Genomic DNA, 10,936 nt, shown 5'->3' with positions numbered 1-10,936 from the left:
GCGGCTGGATTGGGCGGGAGTCATTGCGTGTGTTGTTTCTTTACCGCAGTGGCAGGCTCAGCGCCTGGCTTCATTGGAAAATTACCCACTTTCCTCCTAACAGGATTATCCCCCTGCCTCCCTCCTCCTCCGCTTTCTCCTGTACTCCCAGCCATGGCTTCCCAGGCAGCCAGCGTGGTGATGAGAGAGAGAGACAGAGAGAGAGGTCAATTCATGTGGCATTCCGCTCTGGCCCCCCGGAGCAGACGTGTCAGGAGTGGCTCACGTCCGGCCGTGCTCAGCTTGCAGCGACACGCAGCGTTGCCCCGCACTACGGTGCCCTCAGGAGGCGCAATGGATCTAAGGAGAAGTGAGAGCAGGGTGGGACACAGGAGGAAGGGAAGACACTTTATGTAATGTGCCCTATTCCAGCTAGATGGTGGGGACGTTTTGCAGAGGTGCACGTGTGCTGAGGGTGGAGAGCACTCACCTGGGTGGGGGAGACCACGGCTCAATTCCTGACTCTGCTGCAGGCTGTGGGTGCGACCTAGGTCTTGTCTACATGGGGCGCTATTCCGGAGCAGCGATTCCTGATTAACTCCACGGCTGTTAACTCCAGCGTGTGAGTGCCTTGTTCCAAATGAGTTTAATTCATTTTGGAAGTGGATTAAGTGAATTTAGAATAAGGGTTTCTACACCCAGAGTTAACCAGAGATAATCCATTTTAAACTCACACTCTACTTTACCCTGCACTAACTTTCATGTGTAGACAAGCCCTGTGCCAAAAGCGGGGAGGGAGGGGGTGTTATCTTGCGATAATATTTTAGTGAAGCTAAGGCCCAGGTAGCTTTTACTGCAACGTAACTGGGCAAGATCAGTGCTATACTTCCCCGGCCCAGGTGTGACCATGCCCAGCTCCATGGCGGGAAAAGCTACGGAGCCGGGCCGCTGGCAGGATTTTGCGGTGAGAGAGCGAACGCCGTGGGAAAAGAAAACTCAGCCTTTCGCTGCACTGGAGACATGGTCAGAGTCTGTCTTCGCATCCGTTTCCCCCTCTGGGAAAGGGGGCGAATCGCCTGTCCCTGCCTCACAGGGGCTGTGAGCAGACAAAGGACAGTCCGGATTGTGAGGTGCTCGGCTGCTCTGGGTGTGGGGCGAGTTAGGTAGACAGGAGCTTAGCTCCTTGCAGGGGAATGGAAGCACGTCTGAGATGGGGGCCCTGCAGCTAGGATTTCTGTTACAGCAGAGCAGAGATGCTCTGTTCTCGGTGTGGGGAGGGGGTGCTAGCTACTGGTGCCTCCAGCATGCTGGGGATATAGGAGCTCCCGGGTTCTGTTCCCAGCTCCTGCCACTCACCTTGGGTGAGTCACTGCCCCGCTTTGTGCCTCAGTTTCTCCCCCTGCAAAGCGGGATAATGATACCTTCCTTCATAATGTGCTGTGCTGAGCACAGCTTGGAGGGGGGCTCAGCTCTGCACCTTGAACAAGCTGCCGGCCGGCTACACGAACTATCTCCCCGGCTCGCCTCCTGGCTGGCCCTCGCCCCACGACAGGCTGTTACTGCGGCCTTGGCTGTATCCGGCACGTGAACCGCCCTGTCCCACCAGAGCAGCGAGAGCTGTTGAGAGCCGGTGGGAAACCTGGTGAGACGTTAATCTGGAGACAACTGCTGAGCTGGCTCTAGGGCTCAGGGGTGCCCCAGACCTGAGAGGATTGAGGTGCCTGGGGCAGCTGCACCAATGCCAAGAGACAGAGCCAGCAATCGCACCGGGGACCTTGCCGTGTCCAGCTGGGCTGGTTCTCGGCGGCTATGGGCAAAGCCAATCAACCACGGCCTGCTCTGCCCTGGGAAAGACGGGTACCCCTGGGGAGCATGCACAGATGCAGAGAGAGACCGTCCCTGCCCTGAAGAGTTCACAGGCCGAATAGGCAGCTCTGCCTCTGACTTGGTGGGTGACCTTGGGCAAGTCATTTATTTCTCTGGGCCTCGGTTCCCCCTGTTGTCTGTTGAGGTTGCAAGCTCTCCAGACCCGGGAATCGCTCTCACTTTGTATTTATGTGGTGCCCGGCCCCGCGGGGCCCTGATCGCAGTTGTGGGGAATGTAAGTAACAGCACCATGGGGGTGACGCAGAAGCGCCGCAAGTGCGTGTGATGGTGAAAGCTTGTGCCGTGTTCCCTTGGCTTCCGTCCCGTTGCCAGCCCCGCTCCCCTCCCGTCGCTTCCAATAAAAGCTCCTTTGCCGCGTGACACCGCTAATCTCGTTACTTGCAATTCTTGCGTGCCCCTGTTTGCAGCCGTGACCCTCTGCGCCCGTCCCGACCACGCTGCGGGGCCCTGTCGCGGAGGGCCCCTGCCAGCACGTCTAAGGGGCGCGCGCTGCCAGGGGCCAGCTCTCAGAGGCATTAAGGTTTTATTTTACTTGCAACCTGAAAGCGGCACAGCCAGCAAGAACACATGTGCACCTTCATCGAATCAAACGTCTTATCACATCCCCGGCAGCATCCCCATAATCACATCTGCGGGGTAATGCTGGCGCTCGCGGGCGGCCTCCTTAATGGTTGGGCCCTGGATCTGACTGTAATGGAGGTGAATTGATTTCATCTGGGCAATTAGCGACTGCAGGCTGGGTCACTGCAGGTACTTTGTTACCCGCCCCGACCTGAGATAAGAAATGGGGACTGCAGCCTAGGCAAGGGCAGGACAGTGGCTTTGGGAACTCAACACGGTATGGAAATGTGAGCGGCGGTCTCCCTGTTTTACAGCTGGGGAAACTGAGGCACAGAGCCAGGCACTGGGATTTGGCCACGCCCACCCAGCAGTTTAGGGTAGGCGTTATCTTTTAGTTAGTTGTGATTAACTCCTTGATTTATTAATAATCTGACTTAGATTCACTTAAAATCTTGCTGTAGTCAATACACTTCTTTGTTAGTCTTATCTAAACCAGCGCCTGTGGATGGAGTGTGTGCAGAGACCTCCCCTAGCGTGACAGAGCTGGTGCATAGCACTTTCTTTGATAAATCGATGGAGAAGTGTAAAGGAGTTTGCAGGGTGCAGTGTGCACCACTGAACCCTGCCAGACGGCAGTTCCCAGGGTTGCATCTGGGAGTAGGGGTGCTTGCTGAGGTCTATCCCACGAGTGGCTGGCCAGAAATGCTCCTTCACTAGGCCGGGGACCAAGTACTCACAGGAGGCTGGGTGTGGACAGACCCTGGAGTGGGTGGTTCACACAGCAAAGCGGGGTAAGTCAGGGCCCAGGAGTGAGGAATTGGGGTGACACAGCTACACACCAGTCCAGATGGGCGGGGAGAGGGGGGGGGGAACGTCACACAGGGGAAGCAGTTGGTGCTGGCCACTGTCCGAGACGGGTGATCCTTGGCTAGCTGGGCCTCGGGTCTGATCCCCTCTGACAGGCCCTAGCAACCCACTTGGCATGCACACAAGGCCACGTTTATCTGACACCTCCCCAGCCGACGTGGGAGCACGGCTTTCCAGCTCACAGCTCGCCGGGTCTGCCAGCCGGCACTGCACAGCCCGGGCAGAGTTAATCCGCTGGCCTTGAACTTTGTGGCAGGAAGAATCCCCCGTGTTGAATTACTCCCTCGCTACTGCAGCTGAGACATAAAACTCATCTCAGGCCTGGCCACTTGTGGTCAATAAAGAGCCCAAGGTGCTTTCCCTGCGTGGGGGAGTGTTAACGCCAGCAGGGCTGGCCAAATTCCAGTTGTGGGTAATTACCTTCTGCCTGTCTTTATAAACGGCCCCTTGCAGTGTGAGCTGGCTCCCGTGCACTCCCCATTCAGATGGCTGGGAAATAGCGGCTGCGTGCCACCCCAGAGATGGCTGCATGTCCGTGCCAGGTGAGCGACCCCTGTGCAGTGTTGAAGCACGTCGTTAAACAGCTGCCCTGCGCTGCCCTGCAGTGGGTGCATTTCAGTGTTGGGTAACTGTTCCTGTGCAGTGTTGCGGTGTGTCATCAAACAGCTGTCAATCCCCCCCCCCCCGGGGAAGCTGCATTTCAGTGGCCAGTGTCAGCTCTTCAGCTGCTGTAAATCAGCGCAGCCCAAGGGAGCTGGGCCGGCTTACGGCAGCCCTGGCTGCACATGAACGTTTCAGTCCCAGTTCCCGGAGCTACAAGCGTCTCCGGCCAGGGAAACAGTCGTGATTCACCGCTGCTCAGTGCCCCCACGCTGATGGAGGAGCCGCTTCTAGCCTGTGCCTGAAGGGTCATTTATGGTGTTCACGCCGTGTAATTCAGGCTACCTGACCCATTGCTGCCTGGTGGCTAATGCATAAAGGATCTGATTCTTCTCTGGGATACAGCGTGGTCCCCTGGCTAGCCCTAGACTGACAGTCAGAACTCCTGGGCCATATTTCTTGGCCTGCTGGGTGGCCATCCTTCCCCTTGCCGTGCCTCAGTTTCCCCAACAGTAAAAACAGGGCCAGTCTTTTGAGCTGGGCATTTGTAAAGAGCCCATCACTGTAGTGTCTAGGCACCATAAGGAGCGTTCCCCATGGCCGCGCCCAGCAGTGCGGAGGTGTTGCTCGTATCAAAGGGCTTTACCCATCTGCCGTCAGGATTCGAGCGGGCTTGCCAAGGGGCTCAGGCCGTGGCGCAGGCATCTCTGCACGCGCCCTTTGTCAATAAGAGCTGCCCACAGCTCCATCCAGGCTGGGTCCATGAGAGAGACTCCCGCCAGGATCCGGCTGGTCTATGTGATCCTGCTGGCACGCGTGTCCCCTGGGTGTGCGCATGCACGCACGTACGCACATTCTCTCTGTCTTAGCTAGGAGCGTATCCTGTGCCCCTCATTGTGGAATCTGGGGCACCCCAATATCGCCTTTGCAAATACATCCCCCAAGACGCGTCTGTTCTCCCACAAGTTCCCGGCCTCCCCACCCAGCTGATCCTGCCAACAAGTGTCAATTGGAGCTGCTGTTTGGGGGACCTGGACATGTGCCCCCCCCTCCCCCAAACCAGTCAATCCTGCTAACCTGGAGCCTTATTGGAACCAGTGTCCCCAAGAGGGGAAACACCCCATGTCCCATTCCCTGACCCTCTGAGTCAGCAAATCTCCCCCCCAATCTGGGGCTGGATTGGAGCCAGTGCCTCATTGAAGTGAAGGGTCTCTTGGTCCATGGTACAGCCCCTCTGAACCAGCCAGCCCCCACGCAGGGAGGGGGCGGCGACGGCCCTGAATTCACTTCACTCATTCAGCCGCCGGCCAGCTGTCCGTGCTGCTTACGGTAGTTTGTGGCACAAACACCGAGCAGCCGGGGCTGTTTACTGCACGCTGAGAACATCCAGGAAACGAAGCCCGTCCCCAGTGCCATTCGCCACGTCAGAGGCTCTCGTCTGGTTTCCCACTGGCTCGCGGCGCTGAAATCAATCTGGAATCCATTATCCCCGCCGCCCTGCTCGGCAAATGTTCGCGGGGAAGACGTGAGGAAAAGACGCCCCACCCGGGGCCTCCTTCGGAGTTAGATGATCAAAAGCATTTTCATATGGGGGGGGCTCATGAAATTGACCTCGAATAAGGAGCAATAGAGAGGATTGGGGGGAACTGGGTTGCAGAGGGAGCAAGTGGAGTTAGGTGGGAAATAAAAAATCTGAGCAACACCTGCCCCCCCCTTGGGAAATGGGAGCTGACACGTTGGGGGAGGCGGGTGGGGGGACGAGGTAGCGCAGGGATCTGCCATGGGGAACAGAGAGCTGGGAGATGGAACTGACCTGATGCTTTGATGGTGGACAGCTGGGTTGAGGTTCAGGCCCAGAGCTACATCAGAGCAGCGGGACAGAAATAACTGGGGTAGCGGGGGCTGGAAGAGTTGACTTGCCAGCACAGATGGAGACATTTGCCAGCCGGGGCGACGTGGTGGCGGGCTGGCTGGCAGGGGGCACACACACACACACCATAAACACCCAGGAGGGAGACGGACCCATCGTGGTGCTACAAGGGGGTGTAATGTGGCGGCGTGGCCTGAGATGGTTCCTAGTCTAGAGAGCCCTGGAAACCTCAGCGGAGAGCGGGGCCCCGTGGTGCTGGGCGCTGCACAAACAAGGGCAATCCCTGCCTTGAGCGACTTACAATTCAAATCGACAAAGCCTGGAAGGGGAAACTGAGGCACAGGCAGGGGAAACTGCAGCACAGACTCACCCAAAGTCACCCAGCAGGTCGATGGCAGAGCTGGGAATAGAACCTAGGTCTCCAGAGTCCTGATCCAGTGCCCCACGTGCTATGTGTTTAAGGTTTTGGATTGTGGTGGTTTCCTAGGAGCCCCAGTCGTGGACCAGGCCCCCTGGTGCTAGGTGCTGTACAGACACAGACCAAAGAGAGGGACCCTGCCCCAAAGAGCTGACAATCTATTCCGCCCCTCGCCGCCTCCCCCTGAGAATAAGCCAAAGGAAAGGGAGGCTGGATACAAGGCAGGATGTATCCGGTGGGGGTGGGTGAACTCATCCCTTGCGTGAATTTGAGCGGGACTGTGACCGCCCCTTCGCTGACCCCCCGCGTCTCCATTGCGAATGGTGCTGCACACGTCGCGGTCCCAGCTCGGCGCTTCGCCTGCGTCACCCCTCCCCCTGCAGCCCTCCCCCGGCCACAAAGCTACCCTCCTTCCAGCTCTCCTATGCCTGGGTGCCACCAAAGATTTGCCCGTTGCCCGGCAGCTTCTTCTCCTTCCCTTGTGCTCTGGCTGCCTGGTTCCGTTGTCGCTTTGCTGATGTACAGGACTCCTTTTATTCCATTTCAGGAAGGGCTGAGATGAAAACTTGGAGCTTCCCCAGTGCTGCGCCATCACGTTGGGCAGGAAATTGCCTCTACGCTCAATGCCGGAGCGTCTGGGCACGTCCAGTTTCTGGCCAGTGTGCACAGACCGGACAGGGCAGGGGAGAGGGGACAGGAAACCGGCCTTTCCAAGGCAGCTTGGCCGGAGAAACGTCAGCGGAAGGAAACTGAAAGGGAAGAGCCGTGCAGGCTGCAGGCGAACGCGCTGCCAACGTTTCCTGGTGCTGTGCCGTTCCCCCTTCAATCCCACACCGCAGCCCCCCATGCCCACTCCCATTCCTGGGCCTACCACGCGCCTGGGCTAAGCCCTGCCAATGCCTCTCCATCTCTGTAGGTCCCAGGCCATCCCTTTTGCCCCCGTGCTCCCCACCTGGGCATGCAGGGGAAGGGCAGGCAGGTGGGTACAGAGGACTGTTTTTGCTGGAGCAGTGAGATGCAGTTTGCGGGGTCTTTCCACGCTCTCACTCCGGCAGCGATAACCCCGGCAGGGCGTGGGCCGCTTGCTTCCTTCCATGGTGTGAGGTGCAAGGCTTTTTGCCTGCCCCGGGAGCCACATGCTGCTTGTGGTTTATTGCTTAAATAACACATTCGTCTGGCTAATGCGTGGCTGGGCCGGGAGCCACAGCGCTGGAGGCAGAAGTGCCGTAATCGCTGCCTGGCTTCACAGGGCCCCATCAACCTCCCCCTCGCTGCCACCACCACGTGATGGCAGCTATTCAGCAGCCGCGGGTTTGATCCAGTGCCATGCTGGGTGCAGCTTGGAGGGCAGAAGGCAGAAGCGCAGCCTCCCCAGTGAAGGGAATAATCAGCCCTGCTGAGTCTGCAGCACCTCGGGTTTTATGGAGTGCAGAGAGCAAACACGCCCCCATCGGCATGGCTACCTCTGGGGTGGGCTGCGGCAGCCTGTTTAATCGCGCACGTTAATGCCGCGCAGCAGTTTGGTTCTCCTAGAGATCACAGGAGAAATGTTTCTAGGATCAAACTGGCGACGTCATTTTAATTAGGGGAAGTTTGTTCCCTAAGCGATCTACTGTTCTGGGGAACATGTAGAGGGGATGCTGGCTCTTCTGGGTAACGGCAGCACCCCATGGAGATTCTCCCCTGATTTCCTCACCTTCAGGCACCAGGAAGAAGCAGCAAATTTAAAGCAGGTAGAAGGAAATGCCATTTTTTGTTTTGCCTGTGGAACTCCTTGCCACAAGGTGCCACTGAGGCTGAGCATGTAGTGGGATTCAAACACAGGCCTGGGCATTAATCTGGATAATGAGAACATCCAGAGCTGTGACATGGAGGATTTAAAGAAGAGCCAACCGCCTTGAAAGGGATAGAAACTCCCATGCTTCAGGGTATCAGCCAAGGTCTAACTAATGGGGTCAGGAAGGAACCTTCCCCGGGGGTGCTGCGGTGAGGCAGATGACCCCACCAGTCAAGAAGGGGTTAAAGAACTCCCATGGTTGCAATCAGCCCCAACCCTCCACACCTGTGAGGCTCATTAGGGCTGGGCGTGGGCCCTTCAAAGGGAGGAACCCAACGGGGGGGGGGGGTAGAGGGTGGCAGAGCAGAAGGATAGCAACTGAGCCTTCCTCTGGGGTCCTGGAACTGATGGACTATATTCCATCCATGGATGGGGGTGGACTTGCAAAGAGGTGCAGCTGGAGGGCCACACCCTGGGACTGCAGCCTGCCAGGGAATGATGTATGGGGTAAGTGAGGTATCTGCCTTCACACTAATGGGGTGACCTTGAGACCTAACCTTTGACAGCAGCTGACCCCACAGCAGCCTTCTGTGAGGTTTCTTGCGCCTGTCTCTGGTGTGGGCCCCTGTTGGAGCTGGGATACAGGGCTAAATGGGCCCCATCTCTAATCCAGATGGGTGATTCCTAGGGTCCTAAAAGCAAAGGTTCTCCTGTAAGATACCAGCAGGCTGTGGGTTGGTCTGAGCGGGGAGGATTCCCAGGCTGTTACACGCAGCAGCATCGCTCTGTTGAAGTAGCCGTCCTTGCCTGTCTCGAGTTTGATGACAGGGAATTTTCTGACTGAAAATGTTCGACTGGCTCTAAAAATGGGCTGCAGATTCCCAGCTCCTCATGTCCTGATCCCAGGTCCCCAGGCCGTGGTGCATGCTGCCCCCCGAAGGGTTAAGAGATGGTCTGTGTTCCCTGAAGTGTTCAGAACGGATTGATTTCCCCCACCACCCCAGCAGTTTCTCCATTTCATCTCCTCCTCCAGAGCAAGGGGCTCCGGGGGAGCGGTAATGGACTCTGACAATGAGGTAATTAAGGGCTCTGCTCTCTCCCATAGCACAGGTATGGCTGCCAACTGAAAGCCTGGGTTCACTGTGACTGTGCGGGAAGAGGGGTGCTGGGGGGGAGCGGAAGAGCTGCGCTGGGAAGAGAAGAGAAGAGACCAGGGAGGTGTCTGGAGTCAGAGCGAGATGAAGGTTTAATGGGGGGGTTTATGAGCCTATAACGATCTCTTCCCACTCCCCCCCCCCCCCCGAATTCTCTGGGGCAGCCTCTCTGTGCCTCATACAGTCGTTCGAGGCGGGTGTGCGATGGCGCACACGTCACACCCACCGTGCGTGCTGCTCGCTGTGCACTGGGGCAAATGAGAGCAAATCGGGAAGAAAGAAAATGGCCTTGCACAATCAAAACGCAGCCTGTCAAATCCGCAGCCCCTTGGGACTTCCTGACCGTAGGGGTGATAGAACGCCGCCTCCTGCCACGCCTCTGAGTTAGAGGAGAATCCTCACTCCCTGTTAACATTACAGGGCCTATGACACATGCCATGGAGCAGCTCTTCTTTCGTTTATCACAGGGCAGCGCTGCGTGTAGCTAGCTTGTTCCATCACAGGGCAGCTGGGCAGTCTGAAGTCTGACAACTTCCATTATTCCATCAAAACAAACACACGTTCCACTCAGATAACAAACCTGAGGCAACGCATTAAGCCTGAGCTGAGCTGAAATCAGTGGAAATTTTTTTCCCCGTGCCAGCAGTTTCCTACCAGAGGTCACAAGCCATTGCAGGCCTCCATGCAGCCCCTTTGATTGGCGCAGCAGAGATGCAATGCGAATGACTGACTGTTTTATCGTGCGCAGGGACCGGATCAGAAATGCAGTGAGTGGAAGGAAAATGGAAAAGCCTGAGGCTGCTGGGACTTTTTTTTTTTTTTCCCCCAGACCCAGGGAGCTGCCATAAACTAGGTATCCTGCCTCCGTGAGCTTGATGGACGAGATGACCTCTGGGGTCCCTTCCCGCCCTGCATTGCTATGGGTCTAGAATGGGAGTGACTTTGATTTTCAGTTTCACGGGGAGGGTGACGTAACAAGAGTCTCCCCGAAAGGAGAGCGCGGTGTGTGTGACTCACCCTGCTGCGTCACCAGACGATGATCAGCCCCGGCTCTTCTCTAGCACGTTCCATGGGTACAGCTCCATGCACTTTACAAAGGAGCTCGGCATCCTTCTCCCTCCCCCTTTACAGACGGGGAAGCGACGTGTCCGTGGAATTGAGAATAGAGCCCAGGTCTCCTGAAGCCCAGTCCACGGCGCTAACCACTAGTCCACACTGCTTCCCTCAATGAATAGCTGTGAGTGAAAGGGGCAGGGTGTGGAAGGCCGGATTCTCATGGATGCTGCAGCAGCTTTCAGTAGTCTGGCAGCTCTCCACAGGGGTGAGACTGTGTGCTGCCCGCGTGTTCCTCTTAAACCACAGAGTTGAAAACCGGCTACGAAATAGGGGGGCATTTCGCCTGCCTCCCTCCCCGCGGCTATACAGCCCTGCGCTGGTTGTCCGTCCCCACCTCCTGCGCGCTCGGCCACGTTTCCTCTCCCCTGCCCCTGATCACTTACGGAGATGCCCGCCCTGCCCCCTTCCAAACTCAGCAGCCCCCCCCCCCCCTTTAATTTTTAAACGTGTTTGACATTCTGGCTGGAGCGATGAGGCTGACCCGGAGGGACTGTCCTTGTCACTGCCTCTGCATGGAGCCAGCTTTACAGCCCACCCGGCGAATACGGCTCAGTGTTTGTTAAAGCAGAGACCTCGGGCGCAAGGGAGCCAGGCGGCCGGGGGGCCGAGTGAGGCTGTGAAATACATGGTGGCCTTTCTAGGGGGACAGGGCTCAGCAGAGGGGATCAGAGCAGGGGGCTGCCTGCCCGCTACTCAGCACCTAGCGT

General features: G+C 57.4%; 2 long non-coding RNA genes across 2 annotated transcripts; both read left to right on the top strand.

Moving 5' to 3' along the window:
• The first annotated feature begins 3,793 nt into the window (after nucleotides 1–3,793).
• Nucleotides 3,794–7,266, top strand: LOC137167482 (uncharacterized). Its single transcript, XR_010924119.1, has 2 exons — nucleotides 3,794–3,836; nucleotides 6,730–7,266. It is a non-coding gene; the product is annotated as an uncharacterized lncRNA (long non-coding RNA).
• A 1,065-nt stretch (nucleotides 7,267–8,331) lies between these two features.
• On the top strand, nucleotides 8,332–10,683 carry LOC137167368 (uncharacterized). The gene is made up of 2 exons (XR_010924102.1): nucleotides 8,332–8,466; nucleotides 9,943–10,683. It is a non-coding gene; the product is annotated as an uncharacterized lncRNA (long non-coding RNA).
• Nucleotides 10,684–10,936: the final 253 nt, after the last annotated feature.

Source organism: Emydura macquarii, unplaced genomic scaffold (genome assembly GCF_026122565.2).
Source record: "Emydura macquarii macquarii isolate MOO-44397 ecotype Brisbane River unplaced genomic scaffold, CSIRO-AGI_Emac_v2 contig_2924, whole genome shotgun sequence".
In the NCBI taxonomy this organism is placed as follows: Eukaryota; Metazoa; Chordata; order Testudines; family Chelidae; genus Emydura; species Emydura macquarii.
This window is presented reverse-complemented; position numbering and strand designations above follow the sequence as displayed.